Source organism: Cnephaeus nilssonii (assembly GCF_951640355.1).
Source record: "Cnephaeus nilssonii genome assembly, chromosome: 6".
NCBI classification, from domain to species: Eukaryota; Metazoa; Chordata; class Mammalia; order Chiroptera; family Vespertilionidae; genus Cnephaeus; species Cnephaeus nilssonii.
The window spans coordinates 32,960,477-32,987,169 of record NC_137077.1 but is presented as its reverse complement, the minus strand read 5'-3'; the positions used below and the strand labels follow the sequence as shown (position 1 = coordinate 32,987,169).

Below are 26,693 nucleotides of genomic sequence, written 5' to 3'. Positions count from 1 at the left end.
TTAGTAAATATTTTCAACCATATTTAAGGGCCATCAACTAATGTTTTCTCTCATTTACATTTAAATGAACTCCTTTGAACATCTTAGACTCTATTTACAAATTTAAAATACTCATTTTCTTCTAGTACTATGATTGTCTGATTTAACAAATAAAACCCTCCTGGTACCAAATAGACCATACATCTAATAAAAGGAACTCCTAAGTATAATGAACTTTAAGATCTCTTAACTATTCTAATATGTATATCAACTAGATAAAATTTCAAATTATATCACAAGTCTAAATCCATTACATATTGCATGTTTTGAATTATAACTAAAAACAAAACAAAACAAAACTGATCTGTTAACTCTAATAGATCAAATTCCAGCCATTGAAAGTACCCAAACCAATAAGTATACCTAGATTTCCTAACATAAAATATATTAACACCATGAAAAACTTTCCAAATCTTGCAGTTGGAAGATGCTTAGCCACTAAGGAAGCGATTATGTCATCCTTCACAGTTTTGGGGGTCACCTCCCATGTAATTTTTTGCATTGTCTTTCAGGTGTGCTGAAGCTTCATAAAGACCAGATGGTGCAGGCTCAGACAACACTGCATCCTTGTCTGTGACACCGATGGGGCATTCTGACACACTGAGCCTTATTTATGGCCTTGCTCTGAGAGTTCATCATTTACAACAAAAGGTGTTCACATAGCTAAAGATCTTAGAGGTGAGTCATTTTATTACCTAATTTTCAAATCATATTAGGATCTGTAATACTCACTCTTGAAACTTCCTTATATGATTGGACTTTGTATGTCTTAGGCTATTGAGATATTTAAATGTCTTTTTAGCCAAACTTTTGCATTCTGCGCATACACTTTTAATGTTTTAGAAACACGCAAGGCTTATAGATGTTAAAATAATAATACATTACTTTCTATCCATGTCTTGTGGATTTGTCTGATTATTTGATCATAAGTTCTAAGAGCATCAAAGTGACACCTTACAAATCCTCTTCTAAAATGTACCCCCAAGGAAATATTTATAGATGTGCAAAAGAATTCAACCACAGGGATTTCATCACAGTATTATTTTTAGTAGAGAGTGACCTACATGTCAAACAAAGTCTCTTTTGTTATTTAAAAATTCCTTAAAGGCAGGAACCAAAGTTTGTGTGTCTCTCTTTTCATCTGGAATCAACCTTATGGCTTTACACATACAAGGTATTTAATAAATGCTTGTTAATGAAATAGTCTCTTAAACACACTCCTCTGCAGCAACGGTGTCTTTGGGAATAGGGTTTGGAAGGACTTTATATTCCAAAACATCTTCATGAGCCATTTTTAAAAATGAATAATTGATATGTGTGTACTAAGTCTTATGTCAAGCACTATACAAACTCACAAATTGACCCCTCTCTTTATAACAGTAAGACATGGACCCTAAGACCCTCTTATGTAAAATTTTAGATCTGCCACTCCTCTGTAAGATACAGTTTTAAAAAGAGAAAAAAAGAAAAGAAACGTTTTGCTACATTGTCATATTTGTCCTTTAATGGGAGTATAGAATGTGGGAACGAGAGTGGGAACCAGCTGAGAAATGCCTCTGCTTTGTTATCAATTAATCATCTACAAATCCTAATATTTTCCACAGATTGTACAATAAATGTGGATTTCTTTTGTAATAAAGCAAAAAGGGCTTTAAAATTATACTTAAATAATATTATACTCTTCTCTTAACTTTTTTTACCAATCCTCTAAAAGCTCTTGTTGGTCAGTGGTAGGGGAGTAGATTCTATTGTAGTTGCTTTGGAGGCTGGGGCCTTGCTGGACAGAGTGCTGAAATTCATTGTCTTTGACAACTTGACCTATACCACACTGAGTGCACCTGGGAACTCAGAGAGCAAAACGGGGAGTCCAGAAAGTATCTCAAAGCTTCAGTGGCAGGCTGGTCTGGCTCCTGGGAGCTCTGATCTCCTGCTTGAAATAAAAATGCTCACAGGTTTGCAAATTCAGTCTTTTCCCAAGAGTTTCAGTAAACAGTCAAAGTTCTGCTTTCTAAGGTGAGGCAGTCAGATAACCAGCTAACAAGATGTGGACTATAAAAGGGGTGTAGATAATGTTATTGTCAACATTGAATAAAAGGAAAGAAAGGTCAGCAGCCCTAAAGAGGAAAAGAGACAAATGGGAGGAGCCACAGGACTTGACTGTCTACAGTGGGTGGCATTGCTGGGAAGTATTCCATCCTTGGTAGTAGTCCTGGAAGGTTTGCTGGAGGAGATAAGGATTCAGCAGCTGCTTATCTCAAACACACATGTCATAGAAATTGGTACAATACCAAAGTATGCTGCCCCACCCCCCTAAAAAAGTAAATGAGAAAACAGGATGTATGTTTCTGGGGTCTTACTGGGAACCTCAACATTGATGAATTAACAGCACCTTGGACAATCATCTTAGAACTAGAGGCCTATTGTACGAAGAGATTCGTGCAATAGGCCTTCCTTCCCCTGGATGCCGGCACCGGTTTTCCTCTGGCACCTGGGACCCAGGCCTTCGCTCTGCACCGCCTTCAGTCTTCGCTCCGGGTGGAGCGCCGCTCCTGTAGCTCCCTCCACCCCCCGCCCACCCCCTCATAGCAGGCTTCCCACCCCACCCGGCCACTCCATGCCTGCATTCATGCTGCCCAGAGGCCCGGAGCGGTTGGGGGGCAGGGCTGCTGCCATCTTAATTTTCATAGTCACTCCTGATTGGCTGGTGGGCATAGCAAAGTGATGGTTAATTTGCATGTTTCTCTTTTATTAGTGTAGATATAGTTATGTGATGGTCTCCTGATCCAGCTCCCATTTTAATCCCATGGTTTACATGCTACACTCCCATCTCTCTCCCAAGAGGGAGTACCCTGCCTCCGTATACCGCCTGTGCTGCTCCCTCAGTTGAAATGTAAGAATAGCAGTAGAAAGGGTAAATGACACCCATGTTCTAATCCTGGCTCTGCTAGGCTCTCTGAGCTTATTGCCTCATAGTTAAAAGGAAGGTAATAATGCACACTTCCTAACAGGGTGGAAAGAGATCATGTCTGGGAAAGGACCAGGCCTAGTGCTCAACTTAATGTATGATTGAAAGATAAACCGGTATATTTTTCCAAACATATGGCCAATCACAAATGAGTTTTGTTGTGGTTTGATTATTTTCCTTCTTTAGTCTTGCCACAGGTCTCCCTTCAGCTCTTTTCAACACTAGACAAGAGAAATTTTAGTCATAATAACCATAATTAAGTTAAAATTCAACTTAAACATAGTGTTAAGAACAATGTACTGTACTATTGACCATGAAAATATAGAGATTTTGGATTTACGGTCCTCACATGTGGCTTTAGCATGTGGGGCTGTCAACGTAAGAAACGCCCAAACCTGTAGATAATTTTTATGAGTTTATTTGAGCCAAGAGGAGAAACCAAGATGGTGGCATAGGTAAACACCTAAACTGCTGCCTCACACAACAATATCAAAACTACAACTGAAAGATAAAATGGACACCAATCAGAACCTCAGGAAAGCTGGCTGAGTGGAAATTCTACAACTAGAAGAAAAAATGAAAGCACATTGAGACTCAGAGGAGCTGCAAAAGCCTGAGGTACGGAGACGCGCGCGCGTGGAGAGGACGGGCGGCTGACTGCACAGGCGGCTGAGGGCATGGCTGGCTTTCTAAAATGGGAGGGAAACGGAAACTCCAGACTGTGCTGAACTCCAGTCCCAGGCGAGACTCTGGGAACCCAAACTCATTTTGGGGGGAATCTGGACTGTCAGGAAAAGAGAAAGCACACTAAGACTCAGGGGAGCTGCGGAAGGCAGAGGTCCAGAGGTGCGCCCACGTGCAGAGAAGATTGACTGCTGAGTGCATGGGCGGCTGAGTGCGTGGCTGGCTTTCTAAAGCAGGAGGGAGACAAAAGCTCCCGACTGTGCTGAACTCCAGTTTTGGGCGAGTTTCTGGGAAACCAGACTCTTTCCGGGAGAAACTGGACTGTCTGGCAGCAGGCAAAACTCAAAGGTGGCTTTCTCTCAGAGGTGCTTGCAGCGATTACTGAGGGACACTGAGACTCAGGGGCCTCATAGGACAGGGCTGACAGGAAGCCAAAGCTGTCTGCTCCACCCTGAGACTCCACCCCATCCAAGCTGAGCACAGAGGCTTTTACAAGTCTTCTCCCATAAGGGTGTCTCCAGCACAGAAGTTCTCCCAGTGTAGGCACAGCTGATCCTCATAGCCAATTGGCCTGGAGGTCAATTCCTCCCAGTGATACCAATAACAATCAAGACTTAACTACAAAAAAAAACCAAAAAAACAAAACAAAAAAACTTAATGACAACAAGGCTGTGCACACAGTCCACAAAGGGGTACACCAAAAGTGTCCACCTCAGGTAACTGGGGGAGGCTGAGCCACTGGGCCATATAGGACACCTAGCACACAAAGCTACTCTACCAACTCAGGGAAGCAGCGAAAATGCGGAGACAAAGAAACAGATCACAAATGAAAGAAATGGAGGAAAGCAAACAACTGGATATAGAGTTCAAAACCATGGTTATAAGGTTTTTCAAGAGTTTATTTGAGCCAAACTAATCACATATGCCAGGGAGCAGGATCTCAAATGCTCCAGAGAATAACAGGTTTGCAGCTCCTCTTATGCATTTGAAATGAAGGAGGGGAAAATTGGAGAAAGCAAGGCAGGGATTGGATTACAGGGTAGTTAACAAGATTATGTGCTTTCTTAAGAGGTAATACCCCCTTTGAAGGGTATCCTGGCATTTCAAAGGTGTGTTAACCTAGATGCACAAGAACAATGGACAGGGCTGGTTTGAAAACTTTCACTAAAGAAGTTACAGGCCTGGGAAGTGACCACCCACCATGATCTGCCCAGTTAGGAATTTATGATCAGTAACCTTGTGAGATTTATTTTCATACAACCCCTGTTCTTTTGCCCACAGAGCTTTGGACTTTAAATAAGATCAAATAAAGTTTTCTTTCTAAACCAAGCTTTTTCCCTTTCCCTCTTGTCTACAACTTACTGCTCACGCAGGTATTACCTCTGCAAGGACAAGGCCTTTCTTGGCTGCTCTGGATAATCTAACCTTCCTTTTTGAGTGTGACCATTAGCATTTACTAGCTGTGAAACTCCAACAGAGATTTTGCCATGCAATAATATTCATCATACAGTCCCCATTTACTGAGCACTTTATATTTGTCTAATTTTTACAACAACCTGCAAGGTAGGTCTAATTATCTCGATGTTACAAATGGAAGCAATAGGCTAAAAGGGATTAAGTAACAATGGTAGGGCTTGGATTCAATGCATGAAGTTTCCACGACTCCAACCTATCTTCCAAATATGCGTATTACTTATTCATTTGGGTTTTTTAATTTGTGGGTTGATTAATTTGTGTGTCCCCTTCCATAAAGTATTAATGGCCATACCTCTGAATGCAGGGTTATATTACAACGCTCTTTACTTGCATTTGTTCCCTTCACTTCTAAGTTACAGGCAATCACCTGTTGAATAAAGCTAATGCTCTCCAGTTCTTCCATGCTGTCATTGTATCCTTCCAGGACAAAGCTAAGAATGCTAAGTACTCTCTGTACATACTTATCAAATGAACTGAATTAATGAGGAAAAGAGGAGACCATAATGAGAACCCCCATATCACTGCTATCCCTCAACATTGGAATCCAAGAACCTAAGTCAATATGCATCAATATTGACTCAACAAGCCTAGCTCAGTGTCACCAATTTTCCAACTGAAGGACTTGAGTTATTTGTTTTTCACATTGAGGCCAATGCAGGGCTAACTCAATTTCATGCTTCTCAAATGTTTTTATAAAGAAATAAATTTGAAAGTTGATATTTAGTAATAGCCAAAAACATGGAAAAGGTGGCAATAACAACCAATGTTTTTTGTCACCCAGTTTTTAAAAATAGCTTACCTATGTGTTACTTGTTTAGACATTCAGATATGACTAAATATAGTCTCTTACTAAAATGTTCACTGCCAAGAGTCAGCCCACAGGCATATTTTTATAGGCAAGTTACATATCCCTGAAAAATTATTGTAGAAATACACAATAACGCCTACGTCCCCAAGGCCAAAGTCCACAAGCAGCTTCTGCAGACCTGTGCGCCACAGGAGGCAGCTGTCTTTCCTAACTGAAAGGAACCCATAAGAATCTCAAAGGAAATGAAAACATCTTTTTAAAAACATGAAGCATCAAGCCATCCGTCACATCAGAAGGGAAAACACAGGCTAAAAATATATCCCATGTTCTTTCCAATTCTGTTTATTATACTCATAAATGAAAGTGTCCTGTATAATTTATTCACGCATAAGACCTTAAACCGTTATTCATATTTATTCAAAGGCAACAGGGCTAGAGGTTCCTAATAGTGCTATAGCTTTGCCATTTGTGCCCATGTGACCCAGTCCCTATGGACTTGGTTAGTATCCACAAAAATCATGCCTGTGAATTACAGTTGGGGCTCAGAGAAATTGCATCATCAGTCAAATATCAAACATTTAATGAATGTTCATTACACTTATTGTGCTAGGCGCGGTGGCCATATTAAACATAAAAAGTATAATTCTTCTGTTAAAAATGAGTTAAATTGAATCCAGGTATTGGCATAAACAGATAACTGATTTCTATAGTCCTTTGTAAAAAAATTTTTTTTTAATCTGAATTGAAAACAATTTTCAGTCAATATTTTGAGATAAGTCTTTGAAATTATGAAGTTCCTCTAACTATTGCTTCTACTATCTCCTGTATTGTTGTTTAGAGTAGCAGTCACCAAAATGCATTCCAGTTGGAACTGAGTGAAGCAAGGTGACAAGGATTTCTGAGAGCCTTTAATATAGTAATGATTCCCCAAACATATTCAACGGTCAGTTTTGTGGTTGTTTTTGTTTGTTTGCTTGCTTTTTTATAAACATCTAATGATAACTACATTTATGTCCACGTTTGTCTTCTCAGGAGTCTGTAAGTTCAAAGAGAAGTGTGTGTGTGTGTGTGTGTGTGTGTGTGTGTGTGTGTGTGTGTGTGTTTTCTACTTGTTATCTAAAACATAATGAAATTCTCTGTGCGCCAAAAGTGTCTTCGATCCTTAGATGAAAACTGTTGTAACAGAGGAAAGGGATATTCGGATCACTTCCAGTCACGTGCTTTCAGTCTCGTAACCCATGCGCGGCCCTCTCAGCATCCCTCTCAGCATCCCTCTCGCACTTTTCTCTGAGTGTCCAGGTGAGGTGGCTGTTGCTCTCGGCTCTTTTCCTTACAGAGTGTGAGAATTAAACCACAGCAGCTGCACACCAACCCTTTCTCTACCACCAGGAAAACCCCCGAGACCGCTCAGATCTCCAGAAATATGGAGGTGTGAGGTGGCGCTTCTCAGGGGGTGGGCTGCAATTCATCCCATTCCGCATAAATTTCAGTGTCTTCTCTTGAAAGTTCAGTCACTCCAACCTATGGTTTGGGAGAACTGGGAATGTTTCTATTATTGTTCCCATCAACAGTCATGCTTTTGTTACTTACACTACGCTAGGATGTTCCTTCTTGTCTTGCAATAGAGGGAATGAAGTATGAGGAACAATCAGGAACAGTAAAAATATGCACCTTGTTTTTCTAGGATAATGCTTAGAAAATGTAACAGTCATTCAAGACAAAGGGGAATGAAGTGATATTAGTCTCATTTTCAGGAGTGCATGAAATTCGTGCGGGAAGGGGGTGGGCCTCAGCCCGGCCTGCGCCCTCTCGCAATCCAGGACCCCTTGGGGATTGGGCCTAAACCGGCAGTCAGACATCCCTTTCACAATCCTGGACCCCTTGCTCCTAACCGCCCACCTGCTTGCTCCTTACCACTCAGCTCACCGCTCCTTAGGGCTGCCACAGAGGTGGGAGAGGCTACCGCCACCACCACTGCACTCGCCAGCTGTGAGCCCAGGTTCTGGCTGAGCGGTGCTCCCACTATGGAAGCACAATGACCACCAGGGGAAAGCTCCTGCGTTGAGCTTCTGCCCCCTGGTGGTCAGTGCATGTCATAGGAACTGGTTGTTCCGGTCATTCCGTCTTAATGGTCGCTTAGGCATATATAGATATAGATATAGATATAGATATACCTATATCTATAGATAGATAGATAGATAGCTAGATAGATAGCTAGCTAGATAGATAGATAGATAGATAGATAGATAGATAGATAGATAGATAGATAGATATAGATCATTTTGCTACAATTATATCCTCTTTTGCAATTTTTACTTTTTTCCTGGAATTTAAAGACATTTCATAATTACCAGGGGAAAGTGAGAATACTTTAAAGAGCTGGAAACCAACTGCATCTCATGCATAATCCCAGCAAAAAACAATCAACCACAAGCCAACAAGGGGAAGACTAGCAGAATTCGATGTCTGGCATGGGTCATCCAACAATATGGCAGGAAGGAGTGCAAGAGGAGGGCCTGGATTACTCACTTCTCTGTGTCCCTTAGAGGCCCCTGGAGCCCTTCAGCTTCAGCAGATCATTATTTGCACCTTCTTCATTGAGAAAACAGAGATCAGGCAATGGGGGGTTCCTTCACTCTGCTGCCCTTCTTCATGAAGTCCCTTGGATCTCTGAAGAGAAAGGGACTTCTTGTCCAGATAAGACTCCTCGTCTATCTCATCTTTCCCAATCTTCATTACGACCAGGGATTGAACCCACAAGCTGGGCATGTGCCCTAACAGGGAATCGAACCAGCGACCTCTAGGTGCAAAGGAGGATACGTAGCCACATCAGCCAGGCCACTTCCACAATGTTTTTCTATCACCTTTGCTGGCTTGACTTCTTTTTGACCTATAAACATGTTCTATTTTCTCCATTCCCGTTTTAATTTCCCTTTTTTTTTCTTCCTTTATTACCAAGCGCTCACTTTTAAATCCGGGCTTGCTCCTTCTACTCTCCTAAAATGGTTCTCCTGTAGATCTCCAGTAGCCTTCCTACACACAACTCCATTGGCCTTCTCTGTGTTCTTATGCTCTTTGATCTTACCAGCATCTGACACTGTGGACCATGTCCTCCCTACGGAAATTCTCCTCTCTCAAGCTTTCTCCTCTGGATTACTGCATTTCCAGCTTTGGGGAGACCATTCAGCTTTTTCCTTTCTCTCATTTCCTACATGAACTTAATCGGTGAAAAAAAAAATCAGACGTTGGAACCAGATTGACTGGGTCGAATCCTTGTTCTGCTGCTTTCTAGAACTGTGACCTCAGGCAAATTGCTTAACTCCCTGCATTTCTTCATCTGAATTAATCAAGTACCCATTGTTTACCCAACCTAGATATAGCGCCAGTTAAATGAGACAATGTTTACAAAGCACCTTGTAGATACCTGACATATCATAGACGCACAAATAATTTTTTTGCATTTTGCTTCCAGATAGTCTCTACTGTCTTAGCATTTTCTCTCTATGTTGCTGTTATTTTGTCACTGCCTTAGTTTCATGGTTCATTATCACTTGCCTAGATCATTGCAACTTTTGGAAAAAAAATAGTTTCTTGACTGCACCATGTCTTAGCCTCCTGTCCCTCCTACTACTAGAATTCTTTCTGGAGCACTGACCCAATCCTGTGATGTCACATGGCACACAGAATAGATTACAAGCTCCCCATATTGGTATTCAAGTTACTCCAAAACTTGGTCTTTTAACCTTTTAAAACTGCTACTATACATGCAGCCCCTTGAGCTCAGTGCTTTAACCAGATGGGACTCTTAAAGAGACAGTCTTTACTTCCCCACCTTCTTACCTTTGCTCACTCCATGCTCTTGGCCAGCTAGTCGTGTCCAAGGACCATCGGGCCTATTAGCTGCAGCTTAATGAAACAATATGGAGAGAAAACCAAATGGAGGTAAACTTTATTTAATACAAAATTTATGTGCCAGGAACATTTTCAAGTGTTTTAGAAGTATTAACTCAATCTTTATAACAATGCTTTGAGTTTGGTACTATTATAACCCTAATTCAATAGCTTAGGAAACTGAAGCATACACAAAAAAGTTATGTGTGTGCCCAAGATCACAATAGGGAGCTAATAAATAGCAAAGCCACGTTTTAATGCAGATGGCCCAGCGAGTTAAGGGTCATTGCTCTCTCCTACAGATTTGCTGGGGCAGTGCCAAGGTAAGCAGTTCTAACTCAGGTCACCAGTCCAAGTCAAGCTAGACACCAACAGGCAGGACCAAGATGTAAAGCCAAATGGGTCAGGAATGAGATGCATTGATGTGTGAGGAGGTTCAAGGTTGACATTGCAAGATGAGCAGACAGGAATTACATGAACAAAGTTCAGGGGTGCATGACCTCTTTTAATGCAGTGCCTGTGACTTCTGTTCTGATCAAGTTGGGGATGGTTCAAGGCTCCAACACAGGCAAGTCTATCCTGTTAAAAGTCATTTGTGTGTCCCTGTCCTGCGTGAGAGGAGACCTTCCATAGTGGGGGGTCATGTGCTCCTCGCCTTTGTAGTCTCCATATCTAACATAGCACCTTTATTTACTTAACAAGTATTTATCAAGTGCCTACATGTGGTGGGGAGTGTAGGGTTAAGGGGCATTTCACCCTCTCTTCCCTCGGAGTTGCTTTTGTGCCTCATCTCTGATTTGATCTGTAAATTGTATTTCAATAAGACATCTGATTGCCAAGAGTTTCCTCCACAGTCTGCAGAAGCTATACAAATCACCTTGAAACTGCAGGGCTGTCTGGAAGTGAATTAGAGCTGAGACTCAAAGAAATGACTCCAGGGAGTTTTAATTAGAACTGCAAATGCATCACAGAGATTCCTTGCCATTTGATGAATCAAATCGGATCCCAATAAACTTGCTATGCTTGGCTCAATTACAAGTGTTGTGTCTTATCCTTCTCTATATTCTTCCTGGTGTCTTGCACAGACTCTTTTTATTTTTAATTTAAATTCTTTATTGTTTAAAGTATTACACGAGTCTCCTTTTTCCTCCATTGACCTCTCCCCGGCCACCCCTAGCCCGCAGCACAGACTCTTAATATAGTAGGTTTACTATGTATTTGGGATGATAAGAAATGGTAGTGAAAATTTTGTATCTGAACACTTTCTCTTTTTTTTGTCTTTGAAGTATAAAGTTGTTTTCCTCACGGGCAATGTTAGCTGTTACAACATCAAATAGTCCGGGTTAAATGTCACAAGTCTCCAACTCGAGAATTTAACAAGAGCAAAAACCAAAAGAAAAAAAAAAGTTTGAGATAAATGTTTCTATTTTTAAAGCTCACACAAAGTAAAACTCACTCTGTTCATTATTGACCATCAACCTGGACACTGAATGTTTTGCTTCCACTTGGGATAAAAAAAGAGGTTTTTTATTGCCATTTCTCCTAAATCATGTAATTATAGGGATTTGGAAATTACTGGATCTACTCTCTGACCTTCAGGCAGAACTATGTTTAAAAACTTCCCTGAGCAGCTGAGAGTTTGTCCTGTTTTTAGTTACCCTTCGAGCACATTGCACAACCGTCACCAGTAACCTATTGTATGTCGTGTTTAATAGCTCGAGTCTGATGTCTAACCGAACCTTCTCTCTGACATTTCTCTCTCTTCCTCTCTTCAGTGGAGCTTGAGAATGAGCAGGTAACTGCAATTACTTCACGAAGTCATTTCCCTTTCTCAAGAAAAGACATAAAAAATGTAGGAAATGGAGTTACTGAATTGTATACCCTTGTATGTGCGGCTTCCCTGGGTATCGAAGATGCTTATATAAATATAGAGAAGAATTAATTGGATATATGTTGTAACGGAACTAGGAATACAAATATTTGAGATTGAGTCCCAGTTCTAATTCTTACGAGCTATGTGGCTTTAAAGGAATAGAATATAATCCTTATGAGGTTAAATTTCTTTATGTGTAAAATGGGATCATGATAACCCAACCGAGTGATTTTCATACATTGTCAAATACTCTGCATAAAGCATGACTGTTGGTGTCCCAGGTATAAACCCCCAAATCCTTTTCCATTTCTACTTTAGACTTGTAGATGAGAAAATTGTTTATCTTACATTAAAAAGTTCTAAGAACATGTTTCTTTGAGGAGGAGAGTCTGTCCATTTAGCCATAATGCAATATTACTCAATTATCACAGAAAAATGGGAAATTATACTTGTGTGCCTACCTTCTTTGAGAGGTTGCAAGCTCTTCAGCGATAAGGGATATTTACAACTTCCACTGTCTACACAATGAATGGTATAGTTTTTTAGCAACTATTCATGGGATTCAAAAATTGCCTGATTGAATTATTTATACTTTAAATGTTAGCTAGTTACCTAAAGGGAGACTTGATGTACCATTAATTACTATTAACTCCTTCTCATCTTCAAGTGTAAAGAAAGATGTTTTCCTTCCTGTCACCCGCATATACCCATGTAAAGATCCTTAACTTAGCAACAAATCAGACCCAAATTGAATAAGCTAGCATATCCTAAATCCCACAAACTTATCTTTGCCGTAAAAGATGAGTATATTCATACTGAAAGAGGGAAACAAATCAGTGATTTCATAAATCACTAAGGTTACTTATTAGACAAAGAAGCAAGTAAGATATTTAAAAAGAGACATGGTTGAAAGAAGCAAAGAACATTTAAATGGCAGATATTTTACTCCATGGACTTGGCTCAAGCATCTGAAAATTTTGGGGCCAATTATGTGAACTCTGGAGACTGTGGGGAGGGTAGTTAGAGCTATGTGGGTGCTGGGAAAGAATATGTCTTTTCTTTACCCAGCTTCCAGAACCAGTTCTCACGAATGCCTAAAATATTTGGTGTGGTGTTTTATAAAATCATGTCAGGAGGTTTTCTCCCCTTTCTTTAAAAGAAACTATTGTCCTCTTGAGCCTCTTTTCAAAAACGATTTGTTTCATGTTGGTGTACGTTGTTGGATATCTGTAGCAACTTCAGAAATTCTTTTCTTTTAAGTGTGATTTCAATCTTTTCCATTTAAAATGCAAATTCACCCAAAGGGGTGTAAATGAGAATGTTTTTCCTGTCCTTTTTCATTGACCTTCCATGGTCTGGGGGAGGGAATGCAGAAAGACTTTCCAATAGATCCTTGGAATTGAGCATCTTGCATATTTGGCCTAGATGGGCTAATGGTCAAAGAACATGGATGATACCAGAAGCCACCAACTAGACAATGTTTTTAGAGTGGGCACAGCCTATTCATGGCACTTGGGCTACACAACTGCATCAGTCTTTGCTACTCATGATGGATGCCACCCTATCATTCCTCACAATACAGTACTCCCGGCCCTTGATAGGAAAGCTTCTTTCCATCTCAGGTACAAAGAATACTGACACAGTTAAAGTATGTGATTTAAATGACAGGTATTGTGCAGAGGAAAGATACATCCTGAGGGTCACTCTTTACAGCAAGAGGAACCCTGTGATTAAAGCCTGTGGTCCAGAACCTTCAGCCTCTTTTGAAAGTTCTAGATGCCATTATACTTAGTACAAATAGAAGATATGAAGTCAGAGTTGACCATGGGCCTGGAAATGAATTTGGAATCTACATCTCACTTTTGAAAGGATGTCATATTAAATTTACTGCCTACATACCCTAGTAGGAGGAACAATATAAAAAAGCCTCCTGTCAAAGCATTTGTTATAGCCATTTTATGATTTGCTCTGGGAATTATCCTCTCGGTATGGACTGAATTGAACTGAAGTTACATCAATAATTTAAAAAATTGATCATGGTAGTAGTTGTCAGAAAACAACTTTCAGGTTTTGCATCACTTAGGTGAATATCAGGTTACTATGCTCGTTGGAAAATGGTCATCAGATTAAGGATGACAAGGGCAGAGGCACAGTTCTTTGGGTTTGGAAGCAGTTTTCCCCCTAACAGATGGGTGATGTCTTTTCTGATGCATTCATGAGAAGAGGCAATTACTGAAGCAGAGGAACTGTAGGGGTGACCTCTAGGTAGATAAGAGAGAAAAGCTTTGTCTCCATTCTGTCTAGATGATAAGGAATCGAGGTGTCTGGGAAAGTGAGTCCTACTGGTGGGGGTTAACAAAAGTCTTTTTCCAAGTGGATGCAGGGTGGTAGCTAGGAAGAGTGGACCAGCACTTCAGAGTAAAATGTAAGTTGAAAGTCTCTCAACTACTTTGTTAGCTAGATTCTCTATTTTTTTTTAATCTTTCTTTGTAATTGTTTAGCCTTTCCATAAAAGCTTATTTGACAGTTACAGATATGTTAGGCCTTAAAGATTATAAAGAGGAAAAATGGGTGAGAGACTTGGAGATGACTCCACAAAGTTCCAACACAACGTGGTGGCAAAAAGCAATAATCAGCAAGGCACTCCTGAGAAGGGAGCGAGAACTGCATGAGCCATTCTTCTAATCCTCTGCATGGACTCTTAGAAGGTGCTGAGTTTTACTACATTAAGGAAAGTGATTTTACCTTGCAGGTGGGATTGGAGCACTTAGCCCAGCTATGAATAAGCTGTTTCCATAAGCCAGTGAGGTTGCATAGGCACTAGGGGAGATCTGGGGACCGGCTTGGGGAATCCATGAGCCTTTGTATTTGAGTACATTTCAACTTAAAGCTAAATGAAGACATTTAGAAACAAAAGGTAGAAAAATCCACCATAACACCAGAATGTTTGTTGCTAGTGGGCAAATATTTGCCGGTAAGGAAAACACCATGTAATAGGGAGAGGAGAGATTGCTTTAAAAATGCTGGTGAACTGACCAGCACAAAGGTCATGAAGTTAGACTAGGAGCTGAATGCTATCATTTAAGTCAAGAGAAGGGTAGATGGTATATAAGGCAGCCTCTAAGATTACCCCCAAGGACCCACAACTTCCGGGTACTCATACTTTTGTATAGTACTTTCTTGCATTGTACCAAGGTTGGATTATGTGACCAATCGCATATGAGAGAAAGTGACAATATGTCACTTCTGAGATTAGTTTATAAAAAGATTTCAGATTCTATCTTGGGAGATTACCTATTTATCTACCTACTTACCTATCTATCTTCCTATCTCTCTCTATCGCATGGATTACTTTTCCTGGGGGAAGCCGTGTCATGAGCAGCTTGCCAAAAGTCACATGAATGAGCTTGAAAGCACATCCTTTAGTCCCAGTCAAGTTTTCAGAGACTGTGGCCCTTGCCAATATTTTGACTGCAACCTCATGCAAGACCCAGAGCCAGAACCATCCAGCTAAGTTAATCCAGATCCCTCAGAAACTATGTGAAATGATAATATTAGCTGTTTTAAGCTGTTAAATGTTGGGATGGTTTGTTACACAATGTTAGATAATGAAGGCATGGCAGTATAGAGCCAAGAAGTCCAGGAGGAATGTTAGAGAAAAGAAACTCAGATCTTACCAACAACCCAGCTCATTCTCTGATCATCTGAGAGCAGACCTTTTGGTTGGACTCTAGTTGAACGATAAGATGGTGGATTAGCTTGTCCTCATCAAGTCTTCCAACCAAGCAGGGAAGAAAATGCCTACTCTGGACAATAGAAACACAGCTGTAGAGGAACAAGTGGAGTCAGGGTCCAAGCTGAGAGACACTTTTGGGAATCTATTAAGATTAGGAGGGAGTACCTACAAACATGGAGAAAAATGGGTTAGTGGAGAAACTTGCTTCCCACAAAACTTCCACTTCAAAGAAGAGAGGAGAAGAACCATTTGAGACAAAAAGAGTCAAAGTTCATTTGGGAAGGAGGGGCCTGAGAGCCAGGTGTTTATGGTGATCCTCTCCAAACAAATGTTCTGCCTTCTGGGAAAAAGAAGAGCATAGACGTCCATGAACAGCCTTATACCGGAGTGGAGCATACCCAGGAAAGGGAACTTTAAAATCCCGACTCTAAGAATTCATTCCCTTATCTGAGAAAGTTATATATGTCAACATTTCTATATGTCAAATTCCCATATGGCTGAGATGAACAAAACAGCAAGTTAGGTTACATGACTTGCTCTAGGGAGCATATTCAGCTAAATAGAAGATGCCATGGAAATACTGGAGGAAAAAATTAACTTTAGAAGAAATTCCCTAACTCAATCCTGTAGAAGCGTGTGGCATGCTCTTGGAAAACTAGCACAATTCTGATAAAATAGGAACTGGTTGAGGGCAGGTCAGCTAGTGATTGCATCCTGAGGGGTCTAATGGATCCTCAGGAAACAGGAGTGGATGGTCATGGTAGAAAGACTGTCTTTGAGATCTCAGTCAATAGACACTAGTTTAGGAAAGTCTCCCACAATGGAGTGAGAAGAGCAGAGTCTTCCTGAACTCTTCCTTCTTGGGGATGGTGATAAAACAGTGAGAAGGAAATTGGAGGGAAGGGGGAAAAGACGTTGAAGATTAAACTGCAGAGTAGATTATTCTGCCAGTTCCATCTCCAACCAGAAGCAATCCAGCAGCAGATAAGAGAAATTGAGAACTGAGTCACTAAATAATAATCTGTAGGCTATTCCAAAAGAGAAAGCAATAATGAAAAAGTGCGGGGACAAGTGTCCTTCCAGCACCAACATGTAATTTCTAGATTTATTTTTATTAGGGAAAATGGCATTATGTTCCAAGCTCCTCGTCAATTTTTCTCTTTTGCTGGCCAATAATTTACTTAGGAAAAGTAATTAGTTAATTATATTATAGAACACTATGAATGACACAATATTAAGTGGGAAATAAAAAGTAGGTTACGTTTTGTACAGCAAAGGAAATCATCTGCAAAATAAAAAGACAACCCACTATATGGGAGAACACATTTGTCAGTGATTCATCTGATAAGGGGTTAATATCCAAAATTTATAAAGAACTAATAAAACTCACACCAAAAAAACTAAACAATCCAATTTTAAAAATTTGCAAACGACTTGAATAGAATAGACACTTCTCCAAAGAGGACATACAGATGGCCAATAGACATATGAAAAGATGTTTAACGCCACTAATCATCAGAGAAATGCACATTAAAAGCACAATGAGATATCACCTCACACCTGTCAGAATGGCTATCATCAATAAATCAACAAACAGCAAGTATTGGTGACATTGTGGAGAAAGGAGAACCCTCATGCACTGTTGGTGGGAATGCAGATTGGTGCAGCCACTGTGAAAAGCAGTGTGGAGATGCCTCAACAAATTAAAAATGGAACTGCCTTATGACCCAGCAATTTCACTTCTTGGAATTTATCCTAAGAAACCTGAAACACTAATTCAAAAGATCATATGCACGCTTATGTTCATTGCAGCATTATTTACAATAGCCAAGATTTGGAAGCAGCCCAAGTGCCCATCAGTAGATAAGTGGATAAAACAGCTGTGGTACATTTACATTTCGTACAAATACTACTCAGACATAAAAATGAAGAAAATTTTACCCTTTGCGACAGCCTGAATGGACCTGGAGAACATTATGTTAAGTGAAATAAGCCAGTCAGAGAATGACAAGAACCATATGATTTCACTCATATGTGGAATTTAATGAACAAACTGAACTAACAAGCAAAATAGAGACAGACCCATAGATAGAGAGCAGGCTGACAGCTCATGGGGTAGGGGTGGGGGCAGTGAGGAGGAAAGATTGAGCAAAAAAGAAAAAAGAAGTAACTCATGGACATGGACAACAGTGTAATGATGGAGGGGTAGATGTGGAGGTGGGTATTGGGGGGGATAAATGATGATGGAAAAAAATAAAGAGGAAAAAAGCATGTGCAATGTAATTCTACTTTTGATTTTAAAAAGCATGTATGCTATATGAAAAGATACTCAATATCATTAGTAATCAAGGAAATAAGTGCAAATTAAAGTTGCAAATGACGTACCACTGTACATCTATTAGAATACCTACTGTTTTTTTCATGGAACAATACCAGGTGGAGCAATTAGAACTCTCATTCCTTGCTGGCAGGCATGCTACAGAAAACAGTTTAGCAGTTTTACTTTATAAATTTTTTTAACTGTATAAAGTTAAGAAAATTTTATACTTTATTTTGTATAATTTATAAAATATAAAGTTTTACTTTATGAAGTTAAACACACTATATGATTTAGTAATCTTTCTTGTAGGTATTTACCCAGAGAAATGAAAACTATGCTTGTAAAAACAAACAAACATATCATCTATGTTTATAGTGGCTTTATTTATAACTAGAGGCCCAGTGCATGAAATTCAGTCTGGCCTGCATCCTCTTGCAATCCAGGACATCCCTCTTGTAATCCGGGACTGCTGGCTCCTAACCACTCACCTGCCTGCCTGCCTGATCACCCCTAACCACTCACCTGCCTGCCTGATCGACCCCCGCCACCGCGGCTTCGACCGGAATGATGTCCAGAAGGTCATTCGGCTGTCCGGTATAATTAGCATATTATACTTTTATTATTATAGATTGCTAAAACCCAAATGTTCTTCAATTGCTGCATAAATAAACTGTAGTATATACAGTGAATTATTACTCAGCAATAAAAAGGAACAAACAACTATTACATGGAATAACATGGAGGGAGCTCCGTGAGTAAGAGAGAGAAGGCTACATACTACATGATTTCATTTCTAAGGACTCTGGAAAAGACAGCTGATAGGGCAGAAAATGGATCAAGGATTGCCAGGGACTGGAATGGAAGGAGACGTTGACATTGGGGGACACAGGAAATATACTATATCTTAGTTGCTTAGAGTATACTTTACTAGTGATCTGTAATTCATTTTTTAAAAAACTTTTCTTTTTTTTGTATTTTAATGATTTCATATTTTGTTTTATAAATTCCAAGGATTAGAAAGAAAAAATTAATAATGCTTTTCAGTGTTCAGTTCTATAAGTTTTGACAAATGCATATGGTTGCCTAACCACTACCTGGATCTAGCTCTCTAAATACCATTCTCCACCAAAGAGAATTAGAGATCCTTAGGGGGAAACGTTGATTCCAAAGCTCAGGCAGGAAAAGTACAAAATGAGTCTGGAATAGCTCACTGCCCCCGAAAGTCAGGCTTTACTCAAAGAATAAAAGAATGATGGGGCTATGTCAAAAGTGCACAGCAGCTAGCTGTAGAGCGGTTCCCACTGACCAAACCTTGGATAATTTAAACATCAAAATCAATAATAAGAGCAATGAATTACAACCCATTGAGTAAAGCAAAAATCCATAAGCCTGAGACCCCCAGCCCAAACCGGCGTGGCTTGCCAGGGATCACTCGCGCGGCTTGGGGGCGTGGCCCTGGCGGCCTGAGACCCCCCAGCCCAAACTGGCGCAGCTTGCCAGGGATCACTCGCGAGTCCCAGCTCCTAGCTCCTCCTGCCAGCGCGATTGGCCACCCCGAGTCCCACCCCTGCACCTCCTGCTGGCCCAATCGTGGCGTAGTGGAGTGATGGTTAATTTGCCTATTACCCTTTTATTATGTAGATGACAAAGGACTCATATCCAAAATATATAGAGCACTCATATTCAAAATATATAAAGAACTACCAATTGATGAGAAAAAGACAGATAACCCAATAGAAAACGGGCAAGAGATTTCAGTAGCCACTCTCCCTCCCACCCCCACCCCCTATTCCCCGCCGCAAAGAAACCCAATGGCCAATAAACACATGAAAAGGTGCTTAATCCCATTGGTAGTAATCAAGAAAATGCAAATCTCATTTAGAATAAATTCCCAGGAGTGGAATTGCTGGGTCTTAAGGCAGTTCCATTTTTAATTTTTGAGGTTACTCCATACCACTTTAAATTCAATAAAGAGGAAGAAAAAAAGAAAATGCAAATTAAAGGGAGGGAGTACTCCACACCCACCATGAAGGGTAAAATTAAAGACCAGCAATAGCAATATGCCAGCGAGTGCAATAACAAGAAGTCCCAGATGCTATTGATGGGGTGTAAATTGGTATAACTGAATGAAAACTATGTAGTATTATCTCAGTAGTGCATATTCTGTGAGTCCCTAGCTCCATTTCCAGGCGTATCTACCCTAAATGGTGCACGTGTGCACTCCAGGACATGTGGAAGAACGTTCACAAAAGCATTATTTGCATTAACCTAACCTGGAAGCAATCCAAATTTCCATCAATAATAAATGGGTAAATAAATTCTGGGATATTCATTCAATGCAAATACTCCGTTGCAATGAAAATGAAGGAACTATAGATGGAAACAACATTGATAAGCCTCCAAAACACTATCTTGAGTGATAGAATCCAGGCACAAAAGAATATACAATTCTATTGAAATCAAGTTAAACACAAACAAAAATTATAGTTTTTAGTGGTGCAAATATGCGTGATAAAACTATAAAGGTTGGGATGATAGCTGAGGAGGGGCTGAGGGGGCTTTTGGAATCTGACAATGGTTCTTGATTTGGAGGTGGTTACACAGGTGACTATCTTAATTCCATGAGCTGTACATGTTTTGTGTACTTTATTACATGTATGTTACATTTCATAATAAAGAGGTTAAGTTTTAAGGACTTAATTCTATCAGTCCTATCTACATCAAATGTCCATTATGAGTCAAGTAAGAATTGTAAAGGCATTTTAAAACTATAATGTACCATAAGTTTATACTGTTGCTATTTCTATTAATAACATTAGGCAAGTAGAAGCAAAAAACAATGTCAATCCTAGAGTAGTTTATCTTCAACGAAGAAATCACATTTCTAATAGGGCATAATGGCTACCAGCCGAAGCTCTGTTAAAATAAATTCATCCTGTCTAGACCAACTCAGCATCAAAAGTAAAAACAGATGACTTAGCTATTTCCTTTTCTTTTTAAATACAACTAGTAATACTCATTGATATGAGTTTGGGGTTAAATATATGAGGATTAAGTCAGAAAACTCAAGGTAAGAATTGAAAACAAAAAAGGAAAATTCTTATTGAAAACCTAAAAGCATAATCTAAATTATTATGTTTCTTCTGGCTTCTTGTGTATAGCTGGTGTTTATTTTAAACAGGTACTCTTTATTATTTTTAATAATAACACCTATAATAAGATTAATAATAATAGATAGTAACTATGTATACTGATCTTCAGAGAATGTTTTATTTAATATGTTCACTCTCTGAGCTTAGTATTTTTTTTAGTAAGAATTTTTTCTTTAATTCTCTGTACCCTTACATGTCTAGAATCTGTTACCTATTACTATTAATAAATTATTAATAAATTATTTTCATACTGCTCTTCTCTCTTCAGTGATATAGTGATATGCATGAAGACAGGAGTATTTATGAACTGTATGTTTGTATGTCTCTTTCGATTTTATACTATAACCCTAGGACTACTCCTTAACTTTCCCTTTCTCCCTCCTGATTGTACTTTTGTCCTGTCTTTTTAAAATCTCTAGATTCGGTCTATTCTTCTTTCTCATCGGAAATGGTTTTAGTATCATCCCCTCCTAACAGCTATTAAAATGACCTCCGAACAGGGTCTTCTGCTTCTAACCTCTCTCTCTCCATACTTCATTCTTCACATCAAACACTTTCCAATGCACCAGATTTGATCAGATCTCTCCCTCTTCTTGAAATTTTGATGGCTTATTCCAGCCTCTAGTTTTTCTGCTGCCACCAGTGCCTCCCTGCCATGTCCCTGTGGGCCCCAGAGATACCTTCTGCTACCAGTACACTGAACCTTCGGGCATGCTCCGAACTCAGCCTTCCTGTGTCGGTGTGGGCATGTTCAATGTGCTCATTGACAGCAAAACTGTGAGACCTTTATGGAGAGACACCGGCCTCCCCCAGACAGTTGGTTACTTTCTACTTTGGGCTCCCAAAGCAACTGGTTCATACCTTGGTTGTCAGTTAGTGCTCAATAACACGTGCCTCTTTTTGTTATTTTTCTAATCCTTATGAACCATAAACACAACTGTTGCAGGTGAATAAGGAAACTCCTCTGAGGGACCTGGCAATTGCTGCTGCTAGAGGAAAGCTGTCCCTTTCATTTCAGCCTTCCAACTGCATGGATAGTCAGTAAATAAAAATCAGACGTTTCCTCTGTACCGGACCCTGCGCGAGGTCCCGGGACACAATGAATCACAATCCCATTTTTCATTGTGCTCTATACCTGGTGAAATAATAGACCTTCCAGGACGGGGTGTGAGAAAAGTGTTTTCCCATTTGCCTTACTCATAAGAGATGCCTGGAATATCCCATGCAGAAAGGATCAGCTTTTCTTTTCTTTTTCTCATCTTAGCCTTTAAAATAGCCCCTTTCATCATAAATTGCTCCTAAAAGCATTTCTCAGCTACTCTGTCACTTGACCTGAGCGTTTCAAAGTATCCCCTGAAGAATCTAATTCGAAGAAAGAAATCTTCAGTTGCGATGATGTGAAATTGATCCTCAGGCACATGTTCTCCTTACTCAGACAGCGGTTGTAACCACCATCCTATTAAGTGGCGCCAATTATGTTGGAGAGCCCATCATGTGACCACGGTGCTAGCTAGCCCCTTGAATGAGATCCTTCAGATGTATAGGCCTCGTAGAAAGTAAATAATCACAGATCATCAAGGAAGCCTTACTTTTCACAATTAGTTCTAAGGGTGGATATATAAGATATGATGCTAAGGTATTCCTTTTGTTTAAAGAAAATAAATTTTTTATTTCTAATGCAAACAACTTTATCTATGTCTAGCCCTAACAACAACAACAACAAAACTTTAAGTAAAGGTTTTATGTTAATTATTACACACACACACACACACACACACACACACACACACACACACACTAAATTCTCATCTCCCAGACCAGGTTGAAAGTGAAAGTTAAACATTCTGGTTAATTATATTCCTATGCATGTCACTCATACGTGATTAGGTTTCTAAGACTTAGAATTGATAAACATTTATAAAAGAGAATAAATCTGTTGATATAATTTAGGCTAGCCTCATATATTTCCCTATATTACTTAAAATGCTCTTCATTTTGTCACATTTCCTAAATTTGATCCAATTCATTTTTTATTTCAGTTAACCAGTTCTGCATTGAAAATATGGATGCTCCAAAGAGTCCAGCCATTCTCACCTTAGAACCATTCAGATCAGTTTTTCCCCTGAGACATCTTGGTAAGAATTAGTGTCAGATAGATTTCCCCCTAGAATCTAGCTGAAAATAGAGGCAGTCGATATTGGGAGTTTTAATGAATAATGAACTAAAAGGATTGGTGGTGTAGAAGAAAGAACCCTACTGGTATAGAGGGTAGATTGGATGGTTTCTAGTGAGGGGCTTTTGGGTACCAAAGGAAACTATGAGAACATCCAATACTTAGAGGAAATGTTATTAGTTAGCTTGTTTTAGCAGAAAGCAGCAGGAAATTTCAGTTAAAATTAGCTTATACAGAAGTCAGGCAGGCTACACGCATGTAGAGCTGAACTCCACTTTTCTGTCATCTCTTGCCTTTGCTTTTCTCTGCATGTTGGCTTCATCTTCAACCCAATAGAAAGAAGGTTGTAACAATTCCAGGGGCCAACTCCAGATACCACACAACAATACCCAGAGGAAGATGGCACTGTCTCTTCCTGGGTATCACTGTAGGGTGGCTCAACCTTTCCCTGAAGCCCCCAACTGAACTTCCCCATTATATACTATTGGTTGGAATTACGCCACAAGCAAAAATTATGCACAAATCAATCTCTGCCTGGGGAAGGAGAAAGTCATGATTGTCTCAGATCAATCAGAATTTAGCCCCTGGAGCTAGAGGTAGGGACCATATCCCTTGAATCACCCAGCCCCATGGAGGAGGATGCATACCTAAACAAAAGGGAAGTTGTGTTAGGACAGAAAAACCAAGGAAATTGGTTATTGCTTGTGCAAAGAGTGTCTTTCACAAGGAGTGAAGGATGCATGATTCTATGAAGTGGGAGAGAAAGGGGGAAGGTACAAGGGGAAGGTTCCAAATACAAAATTCATAAGCTTCAAGCTTTTGCCTGGAGCTCAACTCTAACTTTAAACTCATCTTTAATTAATATCTATTATCATGGTATACCAGTCACAGATATACCTGTCAATAGAGATTTTCTATTTACCAAGTACATGTTAATAGAAACAGTGTGTTAATAGAATTATTGAGTGTACTAACTAGGACATCATGCTTCCTTTTCCCCAGCAAAGCTAAAGAAAAACAATTAATTTTTGCTATAACTGTTTCAAATACATGTGTCTTGTAGTTTAATGAAAAGATCATTTGATATATGCATGGGTGTCTACTGTTTTGTGATTTGATGCTAATGAGGGATTATAAATTGTTTAATATTTAGATGCATAGTCATTAGTTGTACTTTCTAGTATTCTGATATCATGATTGCTATTTTCTTACTTATTTACTTGTTTATGTATTCAAACTAGTGGCCTGGTGCACAAAATTCATGCACGGGGGGAGAGGGGGTTCCTCAGCCCGGCCTGCACCCTCTCCAATCTGGGACCCCTTGGGGGATGTCCAACAGCTGGTTTAGGCCTGATCCCGCAGATTAGGCACTAACTGCTTCTGCCTGCCAGCCTGATCGCCCTCTAACCCTCTTCCTTGCCAGCCTGATTGATGCCTAACTGCTCCCCTGCCAGTCCAATTGCCCCCAACTGCCCTCCCCTGCCGGCCTGGTCACCCCCAACTGCCCTCCCCTGCTGTCCCGATCACCCCCAACTGCCCTCCCCTGCCAGCCTGATTGCCCCCAACTGCCCTCTCCTGCCAGCCTGGTTTCCTCCACTGCCCTCCCCTGGTGGCCCAGTCTCCCACAGCTGCCCTCCCTTGCCAGCCATCTTGTGGCAGCCATTTTGCGGCTGCCATCTTTGTGACGATGTGAGGTTGGCCATCTTGTGGCAACCATCTTTTGATGACATGAGGGCGTCACGCGAGGGCACAAGGACCACCTAGGCTTTTATTAGTATAGATAATAGTAAGTAACATACCTGCTTACATGATTCTAAGCACTTTATATGTTATCTCCCTCAGTCCTACAGGGTAAATCAGGGTTAATTAGGGGAAGAGGGAGGACAGAGCATTGAAGAGAGAGGGAGTGGGACAGCATAGCTGCACAGTGGGTTCAAGAAACTTAGCACATGGTGAGCACAGAACACAGCAGGGCAAGGTGAGGTGGAGAGAGATGAGCAGGGGCCCGATCTTACAAGGCTCAGAGGCAATGGGGTAAGGAGTGTGGTCTTCATCCTGAGACAGATGATGCATCTGTTAGCTGCTTCCACCTGTATCCCCTCTGTATACATTGTCCTGTCTCACACTCAGTCTATTATTTGTCTTTCTACTTTTTCACGCCATGAACTCCTAACGGTAGGGACTGGGTCTTATTTATTTACTAGAGGCCTGGTGCACGAAATTCATGCATGGGGGTGTGTGTCCCTCAGCCCAGCCTGTACCCTCTCCAATCTGGGATCCCTCTCACAATCCAGGACTGCTGGCTCTCAACCACTTGCTTGCCTGCCTGCCTGATTGCCCCTAACTGCTCTGCCTGCCAGCCTGAAAACCCCCTAACCACTCCCCTGCCAGCCTGATGCCTAACTGCTCCCCTGCCAACCCGATTGCCCCTAACTGTCCTTCCCTGCAGGCCTGGTCACCCCCAACTGCCCTCCTCTGCTGGCCTGGTCACTCCTAACTGCCCTCCCTTGCCAGCCTGATCGCCCCCAACTGCCTTCCCCTGCAGGCCTGGTCACCCCTAACTGCCCTCCCCTGCCGGCCTGGTCACCATTAACTGTCCTCCCCTGCAGGCCTGGTCGCCCCCAACTGCCCTCCCCTGCTGGCCCGGTCATCCCTAGCTGCCCTCCCTTACCAGCCTGGTTGCCCCTAACTACCCTTCCCTGCAGGCCTGGTCCACCCCAACTGCCCTCCCCTACAGGCCTGGGCCCCCCAACTGCCCTCCCCTGCAGGCCATCTTGTGGTGGCCATCTTGTGTCCACCTGGGGGCAGCCATCTTTGACCACATGGGAGCGGCCATCTTGTGTTGGAGTGACAGTCAATTTGCATATTACCCTTTTATTAGATAGGGTAATATTTGTCATCTATGTATTTCATGCCCAGCACTAGGCAAACTCTAAGAATACAAAGTTTGGCAAAAACAGAAAGAATTTTCATGAACAAATAGATGTTTTACTCAGTAAGCTTAGAAGATTTAAGCTCTTGAGGGATGCCCACATTTTAAAAATTATCCAATTGAAAACACATCTTGTAGGAACTAACAAAGAGAGAAAGAAAAAGGAAATAAATTAGCTAAATTTTCTTCAGAGAGAGAAATAGTTTGGTACATAACTAATATTGTTTCAAGAATTTTTTTTTAAAACTTCTTGTAGAGGCAAGTTTGCATTTGGGAGGAAGCTGTTGGGAAATATACGGTTCACTCAGTCCCTGTTGCCTTATCTCCATGGATGGTAAACACTTTGTGTGCCCACACTGATGATTTCATCTACCATCACACCTTTGCAAATAGCTATCTCATTATCAAATGCATGTAGAAAAACTGAAGGAGGGAAACCATAGAATCTAACAAATATACGTCTGTCCAGCTAATGAATGAAGCATATACTTAAAAATATTTGTTTTGTAAAATGTAGGAATTTTGACTGTCAAGACCTTGGAGGTAGGAACTGTTTTTTATAATTAGATAATTCATGCCACTCCTTAGTGTTTACTACAGTATTTTCAATTCAGCATTTGGTTGAATATTTTATACTGAGAAAA

General features: G+C 40.6%; 1 pseudogene across 1 annotated transcript in view; it reads right to left on the bottom strand.

The window, feature by feature from the left end:
- Nucleotides 1-26,693, bottom strand: part of LOC307102092 (large ribosomal subunit protein eL28-like) — a 78,014-nt pseudogene that overhangs the window by 13,662 nt on the left and 37,659 nt on the right. The gene's annotated exons all lie outside the window — the stretch shown is intronic.